Source organism: Pinus tabuliformis, chromosome 6, assembly GCF_031772625.1.
Source record: "Pinus tabuliformis cultivar Carrire ecotype Pingquan chromosome 6, CPIR1, whole genome shotgun sequence".
NCBI lineage: Eukaryota > Viridiplantae > Streptophyta > Pinopsida > Pinales > Pinaceae > Pinus > Pinus tabuliformis.
Window position 1 is genome coordinate 301,591 of NC_142292.1, and position 14,627 is coordinate 316,217.

A 14,627-nucleotide genomic window follows, 5' to 3' on the forward strand; every position below is an offset into this window, starting at 1 on the left:
TGGGCTAGTAAATAAATTGAAGTAAAATTTCTCTAAAGTATAGAACATACCCTTGTTGTCTAAAATTAACATGGTATCAGAGCTGAGGTGAAGACAAAGCCCAAGCAGGAGTGAAAGAGAAATCACCAAAGACGGTTGGACAAGGACAAAAGGCTCAATGGGTTCCTCATCCTAGTTCCCCGCTAAAGACAAGCTCCATGATAAATTTGACTATCATGGAGGGAAGATGTCTCTTGATTATACCTTGGAAGAAAAAGAAGTGATGGACTATGTGCAAGGTAAAATCCCTGAACCTGCTTCAAATGCACTGGTTGCTGCGAAGACCAAGTATAATAGGGCTATAAGTCAAAGCAAAGAAGATTATCAGGGATTCCATTAACAAGCATCTGGTGGCCTACATCTCCAAATTGAAGACCTCCAAAGAGATCTATGACAGGTTGGTCGACATGTTCAAGGTTAGTAATGCTAATCAAATTCTATTTCTTAAGAATAAGTTGAAGGATATTAAGAAGGGCAAGGACAAGGACATTCAATCCTATTTCTTGAGGAATAATGAGATCAAGAATGATCTACTCTCGATTGGAGAAGTCATTCCTGATAGGGAACTTACTCTCACCACCCTTGGAGGACTCCCACCTAAGTGGTATGTATTTAGAACCACCGTCCTCAACAATGATCGAATTCCAAGGTTTGAAGAATTGATGTGAAGATCCATTCAAGAAGAAACAAGAATGGTGGAGAAATAAACGCCTTCTAATATAACCAACCCCACTGCATTCTCTTCTCATGCCAAAAGGAGAAATAATGCAGGGTCTAAAGGTCATTCAATGGAAACCCTTGTTCTAAGGGAGGAAGGAAGGGTAGGTGCTTTGTTTGCAATAAGTTTGGACACTGTGAAAGGGAGTGTCCAAATAGAAGGGACCCATCGCATGATGAAAATCATTCCAGGGGAAACTTCAACAACAACGATTAAAGGAATGGCATGTCCAATGGAAAAGGAAAAATGAATGTGGGACATCAAGAAAATGGTCGACCCTCCAAGAAATCAACTACAGGTATGAAGAATCAAATGTTGTTAACAATAAGCAAAAGGAGTACTATCTTATATCGGCCCTCTCCACTGCCTCTCCCTCGGACACTTTGGGAAATTGGCTGATTGATAGTGGTACTTCAAGGCACTTCACCAGATACAAGGAAGCCCTCACTAATTTGATAGAAAAGGAGACAAACATGGAGATCATACTTGGAGACGATGCCATGTATCCCGTGAAGGGAGTAGGGAATGTTACCCTTCAATTGAATCAAGGTAAAACTATTCATTTGCAAGAAGTACTATATGTACCTGATCTCAAGAAGAACCTGGTGTCCATTTCAGCCATGGAGGACAAAGGATTCAAGGTGGCATTCATCGAAGGAAAGGCACATGTTTGGAAAAGAAATTTTAAAGATTCTTTTACTCTTGGGTTCAAGGTTGACACTTTGTTTCAAGTTGGAGGAAGTCCATTAGGAGCCATGTCTTGTGACACATCTCTACAATTTGAACTATGGCACCGGAGGTTTGCCCATCTTCATTATAAGGCCCTACCCAATGTGAAACAAATGGTGTCAGGGTATGCCTAAGTTCAAAGTAGAGCAAGGAGGTGTATGTATGGGATGTGCCAAAGGAAAAATTACAAGGGGACCATTCCCCTCAAGTAATAGCAAGAGCACATATATATTTCAATTGATCCACTCCAACATTTCTGGTATAATGCCCGTAAACTCTTTGGGAGGATACTTATATTATCTCACCTTTACGAATGATTATTCTCACAAGACCTGGATCTACTTCTTGAAGTGAAGAAGAATCACAAAGCCATATAACCATATGCACAACAAATTAACACACAAAAATTAAACTGGCAGAAAAGACAGAGAGCCATCATGTGGTCTCTCATGCTCATGTACTTCTCTCTTATTCAAGTAATTTAATAATACATTTAAATACATGAGCAAGTGGTCTTAAGATAGTGCGCCTATCTTAGATTCACTTGGTTGAGACAATTTCTCAAATTACACACTAATTTAGGAGAGCTAGTTGGAGAGAATCTCTCATCGAAACTAGAATCCTTAGTTTGAGGAATTCTCATGATTTTATTTATTTAATTTAATAATTGGATTTATTATTTATTTGTGAGAGAGTGAGGCTAACATTTCCCCGCTCAATGATAAATCCAAAACAAACAAGGAACCATCTTCCAAGTTCTCAAGTTGATCCGCAAAAAACATTTGCTTGAAAAACTATCAAAACTGGATGCTCGAAAATCTCAAATATGAAGAGAGCATGAATTAGTTGCATGTCTGATTCATCTCTGAATGTCACTTGACAACTCCATCATGTGCCAAGCTACAAAAGGATCCATCTGTCCTTTGCTTGAAATCAGCATCCAGTGTCCACTGACACAATTTAATCAACGCCCACTGGCGTATTTGCTGATGATGATAGCCCACTGGCTGTTGAAGATGCCCACTGGTTTCTTCACTGATGTTGTCGAAACTTTCAGTCTAACAACCACTTGTCAATTTAATTAACATTTTCCCCCCTTTGTTAGTTGAAAGGAGAGGCAATCTTCTCCAAATTATATCTTAACTCCCCCCCTGTAGGTGGAGGAGTATTTCACTAGTGTACTCCCCCGTTCAACTACACGAGAGTACCATATTCATTTAATTGTTGGCTGCAATATGTGTGAGTGAATCTGATTGTAAAACTTGTACAATCTTATGGCTGTGGATGACCATTCCAAGGGATCAATCCATGAATAATTGATCTTCAATCTGGTAGGTTGGTTGTGTTTGTAGCATTTCTCTGATGAATGATTCTGCTTGATGCAATGGCTACAAGGCTAGAGATCAAAACAATGATTTTCCAGATGAACGATTGTTTGACAATGAGAAAATTTCGGTTTGTCTACAACTTGAGTTTGTGTGCATTTCTGTTTGTCTGTAACTTCAGTTTGTGTGTATTGAATTTGGTCTAAAAGTGGCTGAGAACTTGCTGAGGTGATTTGTTCAACTAATCCAGCACTGACAAACTGATTGGGATTTGAATAATCATGGATATGTAAGTTGTCATTATCTTTGACATATCCTAAGCCTCATTGATTTTTGTTACATTGGAGTTCTTCCCATGGCTTGATGATGGGTTTGGAAGAAAGTTGAACTGGAACAACTTCAACACTTGAAGCTGGTTGGATGAATGAAGTTGAATGATCAGCTGTCTTTGGATTGGTCAAAGACTTGGAAGCAACAAGATTCTCTTGCAACTAATTTCTCTGCAGTTGTGACTCCAGTTGAAGGAACTCAATCGTTTCATGTGCATGTTGAATATGCACTTGAATGTCAACAATAGTTGCTTTGCTGATTTGTACCATGTCTTTAGCAGTTGAGAGGATCAAATTGTTAATAATCTTTAACAACTGAATGCATGTCGCCATGTAAACTTGTTGGAACTCACACTCACTTGCTTTTAATACTTGCTGGATTGTAGAACTCACTCGCTTGATGTTTGAATGATTGTTCCACGCTCGCATGAACTTGTTTTAACAATTGATTGTTTGAACTCACACTTGCGTGCTTTCTCGCTCGCTTGATGACGATCGCTTTGCTTGAATGCTTCACTCACACTATGTGAATGCTTCAATCAACTTCACATTGACTCATTTGTTGTAGATGTCGTGCTTTGAACTTTCGCACTTGACACGCTTGCTTTCTTTGTTATTTAAATGACACACTCGCTTGCTTGGTTGTTTGAATGACACGCTCGCTTGCTCGATTGTTTGAATGACACACTCGCTTGCTTGGTTGTTTGAATGATGATTGCTTGCTAGATGGCTTTCTTGAACTTGCTTGATTGATTATTGACACTTTGTTCTTTCTTGAATGTACTCATTGAATGTGCCGAGGTTAAAAAAGGAAGGGTGTCGAACACTGTCGAAAATGCACCCAAGATAAAAATGACAAGTTCAATCTTGATGACTTAGTTGAAGACTTACTTGACTTAATGTATTCACCTTAACAAGTCAAATTAGGGTGTCAGTTACAACCAAAAATTCACCCTGACAATTCAGTTTAAAACAAGTTTATTTGCAAGTGAAACAAAAGTGTTGTTGATGTCGTTAGGCTTGAAGTGCTTGATTTGTAGCATCCTTAACTTGATGGCATGAATTAGCTATTGTGAAATGTTGTTGCAGAAGACTGATTTTATCAAGTCGATGATGTGACACTTTGTGTTTATGAACTTAAGTGATTACAAGAGTGTTGATTTCAGGAGCTTGATCGAGCATGCTTATACTTAAGCGTTTATTATGCCCATTTAGTTTGTGTAAATAGATGACAAAGAAAGCATTTAATGAACGCGACACAAACCAAGCAAACACATTCATGACACATAGTGTACTTAAGATCCCCTTATTCAATTTCGGGCAGATTTAGGACACGATCACCACAAAAAGATATGTTTGTATTAACCTTCAAGATACATCACCATGATAGACTGAGAACTCTCTAGCATCAATTTGTCTTCAAAAATTGACTCAACCTTTCTTTGGATCACCATAAAGACTTTCACTTGACTCCAAATTTACAAAAAAGTAAAGCAACTTATCTCTCCACAAAAAGGTATTTTAAATACTCTTAATCACCCTTTTAACAATTATTTTCCATGCTACCCCTTTTAAAAATGTGAATTGACAGGGAGAAATGCTACAATACTATAGCCACAAGGGGTCATGATAGAGTATTGACATCTTGTCACCGATGAAATCAAGCTCACAACTGAAAGTATACAAAATTACCGAAGTTTGAAATTTCACAATTGCTTGTCTGCAGCAGGACAATGCATAAAACAAAACACAAATGAGTTGTTAATTTGATGTTTGTTGATGACCCAACATAAACTCCTTATTGCTTTCACAGAAATGATTCATGATTTTGTGATCTCGTTCTCTTTCCATCTTCTCTGATCTTTATCATCCAACGTATTTCCAGCCTTACCATTATCTTTGTACCTTATCATTATCTTCGTATGCAATTATTGCTTCTGGATTTTCAACGGTCTTTTCGAGATAATTGTACTCATCAAAATCCATCGTATCTCATTGGCTGCGAAGCCAAAACAAAAGCTACCTGATCTTGCTTCAACCGAATCACATGAGAAACTTCTGAGAAATGAATATAAAATAATTTTGTGTCTACTTTATTGGTTTTGAATCGGGAAAAAAAAATCCTCAAATCACTATGGCGCCATGTCGGACTCGAGCAGCAGGAAGCTTCTCTATTTTCCACCACCATTTATGAAAACATTGTCCACACATGCAAGGGCACTTTAGAGAATCTTTTTTGTCTCCCACGCAAAAGTCTTGCAATGCTTCTAGATCTCCATTGACGTTGTTAGCTCAAAAAGAAACGTAATAATATATCCCAACTCTGAAATCTACACACAACAATTTCAAGATTCATGCAAGCATTAACACCATGGAAGGAATGGTAGGAAGAAACCATCATTTCTTCCCAAAGAACGTAGTCATAGACGACTAGAGCACACGCAAAAGAGTAGAGCACACACCGTCGACATAGTTCTATTTAACTTACCGCCCAAAGATATGTCAGCGGTTACAATGTAGCTATCGTTCACACTTTTAGATGTTTAAATATAAAAACATTTACAAACTGCTATACCCACACAAGGCTTTTCTGTATGCGGTATGGGTTGGATCAGGCGTTGGATTGTAATTCACGCAAATCTCCATTTGCAGTGTCCACACAAGTCTCCACGCAGAAATTTCCTTTTAAACGTTTCACACCTTCAATCAACAAACTTTCATCATGGCTTCTCACACACAGAAAACTTACTTCGCAGTATCTTTAATGTAGTATCACCTACAATACGCCTCCAATCCACGCAAAATTCTGTAGGGATAGCTTTCAACAACTCTTTCTGAATAGCCTTGACGCCATTTCAACTCAACATCTGTAATTTAATTGAAATACCCACATGAACAGAAACCGTTGTTCAAATAAATTTCCCCTCCTTTGATTTTGGCTTCTCCATACAGACAGCAGCAGCGTATGCAAACTAGAGAAAACACACTCATCTTCTAACGCAAATGATTTATTAATAGCCAAACCGTCGCACCCAGATGCTAATAAACCCAATGATTCCTACAATTTTTCAACAACGCTTTTTGCAACGACATCTTCAATCAGTGATCAAAGACATAGTCTGCCATCAACCAAATTATGTGCTTTCCCCTAGATGAATTAAAAACAGAACTAATTCAACCACTGCACAATAGCACTCATCTTTCACCCTGTCTCTGATACCACATGAAGAAGAATCACAAAGCCATATAACCATATGCACAACAAATTAACACACAAAAATTAAACTGGCGGAAAAGGCAGAGAGCCATCATGTGGTCTCTCATGCTCATGTAATTCTCTCTTATTCAAATAATTTAATAATACATTTAAATACATGAGTAAGTGGTCTTAAGATAGTGCGTCTATCTTAGACTCACTTGGTTGAGACAATTTCTCAACTTACACACTAATTTAGGAGAGCTAGTTGGAGAGAATCTCTCATCCAAACTAGAATCCTTAGTTTGAGGAATTCTCATGATTTTATTTATTTAATTTAATAATTGGATTTATTATTGATTTTTAAGAGAGTGAGGCTAACATGAAGAAGAAGGGTGAAGTGTTCACGTGGTTCCCACACTTCAAAGCCTTCATCGAAAACCAATCCGAGAAGAAAATCAAGATATTGAGGACGGATAATGGGACTGAGTACAAATCGAATGAATTCCAAGACAATTGCAGATAAGATAGTATTAAGAGAGATACTAAATTCCATACACTCCTAGAATAATGGTATGGCTGAAAGGAAGAATATTTCTCTGTAGAAGCAGTTTGTGCCATGCTTCATGATCAAGGCTTTTTGAAGTTCCTATGGGTTGAAGCTGCAAATATCACCGTGTATGCTCAAAACCGATGCCCTCATCAAGCATTGGACTCCAAGTCTCCCAAAGAAATGTTCACTAGTAAGAAACTCGATGTCTCTCATTTTATAATTTTTGGAAGTCCCGTATATTTTCATGTGCCGAAAGAGAAAAGAAGCAAAGAGGGTGCATCTGGGAAGAAAGGAATGTTTGTGGGCTATAGTGAAAATTCTAAGGGATATAGAATTTATGTGGCTAGTCAAAAGGAATTTGAGATAAGTCATGATGTCACCTTTGATGAAGATATGGTTGTCAGGAAGATCAACAACCTTCCTATCCTAAGGAAAGACAAAGAAGCTAACACCAGAAATTAGGGTGAAAAAGAGGACGAAACATGCATGATGTTGATGAACCTATGGGTCCTATAGATCCTCCTCCTCCAAGAGGAGACCCTCATGGCTTAGGGAGACTCTCGAAGATGTCAAGAGACATATTGCACCAAGGGGGATTTTCTGTAAAAGCAAGAAGTCGAACATGTATCAAGGATATTTGATCTCCATGAGCATTATCATTCAAAATGAGCCTTCATCATTTGGAGAAGCCATGAAGCATCAAGTATGGAAGGATGTTATGAATGAAGAATACGAGTCAATTATGAAGAATGATGTCTGGGATTTGGTCCCTAGACCCTTGGACAAATCAGTTGTCACCTTTTAGTGGCTCTACAAAATCAAGCATGGAGCTGATGGAAGTGCAGAAAAGTTCAAGGCTCACTTTGTTGCTCGAGGCTTCTCTGAAAAGGAAGGTGTAGATTACAATGAGATATTTTTGCCTGTTGCCTAATACACCACCATCTACTCGATCATAGCCCTTGCTGCCTTGCAAGGATGGAACCTACATCATATGGATGTCAAGACCGCTTTATTGCATGGTTCAATCAAAGAGGAAGTATATGTGGAACAACCTGAGGGTTTTGAGTTTCATGATCAAGAATCTCATGTATGAAGGTTGAAGAAAACTCTCTATGGATTGAAGCAAGCAACTTGGTCTTGGTATGAGAGGATCGATAGCTATCTGATGAAGTTGGGATTCACTAGAAGTGAAGCCAATCCGAACCTTTACTTTAAGGTTGAAAATGATAAACCTCTCATTCTGGTACTTTATGTGGATGACCTCTTTATGACAAGTACAAACCCTCTCATTCACAAATGTAAGAGGAAGCTGGCTTCTGAATTTGAGATGAAGGACCTAGGACTGATGCACTATTTCCTAAGGTTGGAGGTCTGGCAAAAGGCAGGTGAAATTTTCCTCTCTCATGGAAAATGTGTTGTGAAGATATTGGAAAGATTTGGGATGGTGGACTGCAAACTTGTGACTACTTCGTTGGAACTTAAATTTAAGAAGTTATGTGGCAGTGCTACTGGACCTAAATTGGGAAATGCTTCTGAGTATTGTCAACTCATAGGAGCACTAATGTTCTTGGTGAACTCTCGTTCGAACATATGTTTTGTAGTTAACACATTGAGCCAATATGTCGTTGAGCCTCATCATATACATTGGATTGGTGCCAATAAACTTCTGAGATATCTTTGGGGCACAATTACTCATGGACTGAGATACACTATCGGAGATGTGAGGCTGCATGGTTATTTTGATGTTGGTTGGGATGGTAGTGTGGTGGATCGCAAGAGCACTTATGGATTTTGTTTTACTTTTTTTTTTGCTTCGACATCCTGGATGAGTAGGAAGCAAAAACCAATTGCCTTGAGCATCGCCGAGCTGAATACATAGTTTCTAGTATGAGCTCTTGTGAAGCTATCTGGTTGAGGAAGCTCTTCAATGAGCTATTTGGAAATGTGTTGGATACCACCGTGATCCTCTAGAAAACCAGAGTGGGATCAGATTATAAGAGAATCTCGTGTTTCATGATCACTCCAAGCATATAGATATCAGGTACCACTTTATCTGGGGCATGGTACAATGAGGAGAAATAAGGCTCCATCACATTGGGGCTGATGAGCAGGTTGTCGATATTCTGACGAAGGCCTAGGGAAGGTCAAGTTCTTGGCCCTCTGAGAACGACATGGAGTCATGGAGAGACCCTCTTAGGAGGGTCTTGTATGAGACGAACATTGAGCTCTGGGAGCTTCGGGGGGCTTGGGGTACTTCTTGGAGCGATGAGAAACTATAGGGTGAGTGGTTTATCCTTCCCCTAGTGGTCTGTTATGTACAGGGTGAGTGGTTCAACCTTCCCCTGTGATACCCCTTGGCAATATGTAGGCAGGATGAGTGGTTTATCCTTCTCTTGTTGAGACATCCTACCCATGAGTCTGGGACACATGGGAAGTACATCTCATCTATCCAATGAGTAGGGAAATGAGGATAGGGACCATAGTACTATCGATGGATGCATCGTGTACTACCATACTCCCTATGCTAGGATGAGTGATATTGATCTAAGATCAATTGGAATTGATTTCGGGTTAGTAAGAGTGGTATGAGACACTCTCTTTTATTTGGGACTGACTTTGGGTTAGTAGAGAATGGTATGATACATTCTTGATCACTTCTTCTTCTTCATAGTTCAACAATGTAGAGCAGTGCATTGATGGCAGAGCTAGTATAGATTGGCAGATGGATTAGCATATGGAGTTCTCCCTAGTTGAGAGGGAGTGTTAGAATTGGAAACTAGGGCCAAAATCCGCATGGGTCATCTTATTTATGACAACTGATATTTTTCTTGGATTCCTCTCTCCGAGAGGTGTAGGATTGATCTAAAGATCATCTGATTCCGACATGTGCAAATGAAGTTATGAATTTATTTTGATTATGGACAAATTCTCAAGGTCGACCAACAAACTTATGTAGGCTCAGAAGCCCAACAGTCACCCTATTCATCCTCAACGTTTGCTATAAATACATGATGCCTTAGCCTCATTTGGACACACTCATCTTCACACTTCTCTCTCTCTCCTCATTGATTGGGTACATATTTCTGGGCCTCTCTCTCTGCACACATATGAAATTTCAGGAGACTGAAATTTCAGGAAAGAGAAATGTCAAGAGACCGAATTTCTGGACAGTTTGACCAAACTATTGACTAGCCTTGACATGCTAGTGTGTGGACTACCACAGGTGGGTTGTTACTGGACTAGACTTTTACTGGGTTGAATTTTATTGTTTTGAGGGTTGTTTTATCTTGTTGTTTGGAGGCCAAAGTTGACTGAAGTTTACCAATTTGCTGAGGGTCAAATCTTCCCTATTGACCAGCGTTGAATTTTCTAGTTGGTGCTCTTTTTGATCTTGTTATAAATTATCAGAACTATAAATTGCACTATCTCTCTCTGCTGAACTATTAAAGAATAAAAGAAGATTTGATCAAGGGTTTCCCCACATTGGGGTTGGTCCCTGGGTGGTGCCACATCTTATGCCCTCTTGTCTTGGCTTGTCTTTTGCTGTTTATGTTTATGTTCTATCTGCATTTTACTATCATGTTGATGTGATTGCTAATTTGAATATTGATATTGGGCTAATAAAGAAATTGAAGTAAAATTGCTCTAAAGCATAGAACATACCATTGTTGCCTAAAATTAACATTGATCCATCTGTAAATCCATACAATGCTACAGATAATTTTGTAAATGCAACTACAAAAAATACAATACAATATTTATATTCTAAATTAAATGTTCGATGAAAATTAAAATGTGTCAATATAGCCATGCAACTTTACAAATTCGTGAATCGACGCATCTCTACAGTAAATTCAGAAATCAATGGAGCATTCAATGTTGTTGTGTAAATGTTGAAACAAGTCTGTACATTACCATTATATTTTAATATGAATTGTTTTCAAGTCCCAACATTTTTTTAAATGTTCCACGATAGCAAAATGGATAAACATAGTTGATTGACACCAACCACTGAAACCGACCACCATCCTCTGAAATCTGTCTTTAAATGCAATGATGGAGAATGCCATACTCAATATTGAATTAAATGTTAAACACTCAATTAGAATGTGTGAATCCCTAATCTCATGCAGCTCTGTAGTCTCATGGGCATTTGAACGAGGAACTCAAGTTGCCACGTATCCTCTATAATGCATCTCATAGTGATCGTTGATCATCAACATAGTTGATAATCCATATTTCCACCATTAACACATTCCCAAAATGTACACATCAAGCTTTTGAATGTCACATCAACCATAAACCTTGAATGTTAAAAACAAACCCTAAACCTTAGAACCTAGAACCTAGAACCTACACCCTAGAACCTAGAACACTAAAACCTAAGCCCTAAAATCCTAAACACCAAACCCTAAAAATCTAAAACCTTGCAACCCAAAACCTAAACCCTAAAAAAACAATATACCCTAAACTCCAAACCCCCTAAACCTATAACCCTAGACCCAAAACACTAAAATCTTAAACCCCAAAACTCAAACCCTAAAACCTAAACCTAAACCTTAAAGCCCAACCCCTAAACCCCCCAAACCCCAAACCTCAACCCCTAAACCCCTCAACCCCAATTCCTAAACCCTAAACTCTATAATCCCTTATGAAATATCTAATAATCCTTTATATTTTGAATAAAATAGAAATCAACATCACATTAGACAACATTAACTTGAAAAGTAAATATTGAACTATATTAACATAAAAGTTTTGGCTATGTGAATGGAATGCATTGAAATAGTGATTCAGATTATAGTGAAATAATCTTGTGAGGATAAATATGTGTAATTGATTTTTAATTATCCAAAGTTTTTAAAATATAGTAAACTTGATATGGAACCCTATTCCATATGTAATGCATCAACCTGTAACTCCATGCAGAGACAATACTGCAGTTACAATCCAAATTAATATTGATATTATACATTAAATGCCACATGTTAAATTTGTAAATGCATGCAGTGCGGTTACTATTTATCTATAGAAGAAACATAAATGCACATAAAGTTTCATGTCATTGGATTTGAATTTGAATTTCTTTCAAATTTAATTATGTGTAATTATTCATAAGAACATTAAGTATTGTGAAAAATCTGATTGAATAAACACAATGACCATTTGACACAAAACATTCAAAGCCCCCAGTATCCTCTGAAATTTGTCTGACACTGATATGGTGTTATAGAGTAAATGTTATACAACCAACTATAATGCATCAACCCATTCGTAAATCCATTCATTAAATGCTATATACCTAATTTAATGCATTGATCCATTCGTAAATCTATACAACTCTATAGTCAATGGTGTAAATGAAACTACTAAAAATTCAAATCTATATTGATATTATAAATTAAATGTTAAACTAAAATTGAAATGCATCAATTTGGCCATGCAAATTTACAGATTCGTGAATCGAGGCATCTTTGCGGTAAATTTAGAAACTGATGGAGCATTTAATGTTGCTGCGTGATTGTTGCAACAAGTTTGTACATTATTGTTAGATTTGAATTTGAATTGTTTTCAAGTCCCAACCATTTTTTAAATGTTGCATAATAGCAAAATGGATACACATAGCCGATTGACATCAGCCACTAAAATCAACCACCATCCTCTGAAGTCTGTTTGTAAATGCAATGATGGAGAATCCAAAACTCAATATTGAATTGAAAGTTATATGTTCAACTGGAATGTGTGAATCCCTAAATCCATGCATCTTGCAATCACTTGGGCATTTGAATCAGGCACTCAAGTTTCCCTTTATCCTTTGTAATGTATCTCATAGTGATCGTTGATCATCAACATAGTTCTATAATCTAGATTCCCACCATCGACTCTTTCCCAAGAACGTACAAATCAAGTTTTTGAATGGTGTATCAACCCTAAACCCTAAAATCCTAAACCCTAAACGTTGAACGTTTAATATTGAACCCTAAACCCTAGAACTGACACCCTAAAACCCTAAACCATAAAACCATAAAACCCTTAAACCCTAAACACTAAACCCTAATACCTCAAATTCATGTGCCTTGCCCATTCTCATGCATTTTTCATACATGTCTATCATGACATTTATCACAGCCATATTAGAACTGAATCCATCTCTCTTGAATTTCCTATGTTTAGAAAACCATGTTCTATAAATCTACTAACTCGACACATATAGAGAGAATACTCAAACGAGTTTTTGAATCTAGCTTTGAACCTTGCCAATCGCATTTCATGAAAAAAAAATACCCTACAATCAATGCCATCAATGTCATCCATGATACTTCTAGTTGATGCATTCGGTTAATTAGTTCAAAGTATTGTTGTAGCCTTCCATAGTTAGCATACATGTGTATCAAAGTATTCACCACAGTGAACTCAGATTGACCCAAACTTAATTACATTCTCATGAACCTTCGTACCCTGTTGCAGAGTTTCCAAAACAGCGCACACTGGGAAAACACTAGAAAATGTTTTCAAATATGTGCTCACTATTGGAAAGGAGGAGGAGACAAAGCATAAATAATTCACACATAAAACACGAGTTGCTGCTCTTCTATTGATCACATAAAACATGATGCTTACAATGAACCTGGTGAAGGGTATTTAAACCTTTTCAACTAGACACTTGCCTAAAATATCTTGAGATGAAACTACATGCAATCACACACTCAAAGTCATATATCAATTAACTCGACTTGACTAAACACTCAAACACTCAACTACTCAATTACTGAGTTAATTGACTCTCTATGATTAACCAACTCGACATGTAGGAGTGTTACATAGAATTTTGTCACTGTCCCTATACTCCTCGTTCCTTGATCTCGGAGGACCTTTGCAGTGAACCCCGCATGCTTTACCTTCATGAAGAAACTCCCATTATGTCCCTCTTCATGAGCAAATCAATTCCCTTTTGCACCATTTCCCCTGAAACTTCTGTTTTTCCTAGTTTACAAGACCGATGCTAATGGCCTTTGTCTCCCCCGCACCGATGTGCCGAGATTAGCACTACTCCTCGGGTTGACCAGAGCGACTAGGCTATGTCTCAGTCATGCCAGTCCTATTATGGAAAGTTTTTTAAATTAGAGCCGAAGCTTCCAGCTCTAGAAGCTCCGTAACAAAAGTTTGGTAAATGGTTTGGCCGGATTGGGTCAAGGATGACAGTTTGGGCTCCTTTCCCCTATAATCATGGAACTACCTCAAGAGATAAGTCATTCTCCCATGAGAAGAGGATTCATCTCCCATCCATATTTCCTATATAAACCTCCCTTCTTCCCAAAAACTAGTCATAGTTGATAGTTTTGGCTGAGTGTGAGTGTTATAGTTGCAAAGTGTTGATGCTATTTTGGAGTACAAAAGCAAGCTATTACTAGTTGTACCTATCTATTTGTGTGAGGGAGAAGTGTGTTTTGGTTTGGAGTGAAGCCTAAAGGGAAGAGCTTTTAAACTATTGTTGTTTGAAGTCATCGTGGAATGCTAGTAGAAGTGTGTGGGAACCTGGTGTTGTTAGAGAAAGACTACAATGTCAAGACGAATGGTTGTAATCTCTCTTTGATATTAATATATGCAACTATCGATTGATTTCCTACATGTTTTATAATATTACATATCCATGTCTTAATGTTTATTGAATTTTTAAGTAGGTTGAATTGTAATTTGTCTATTATTATGTTTGTGTGTTATTGTTGTTTACTTGTTT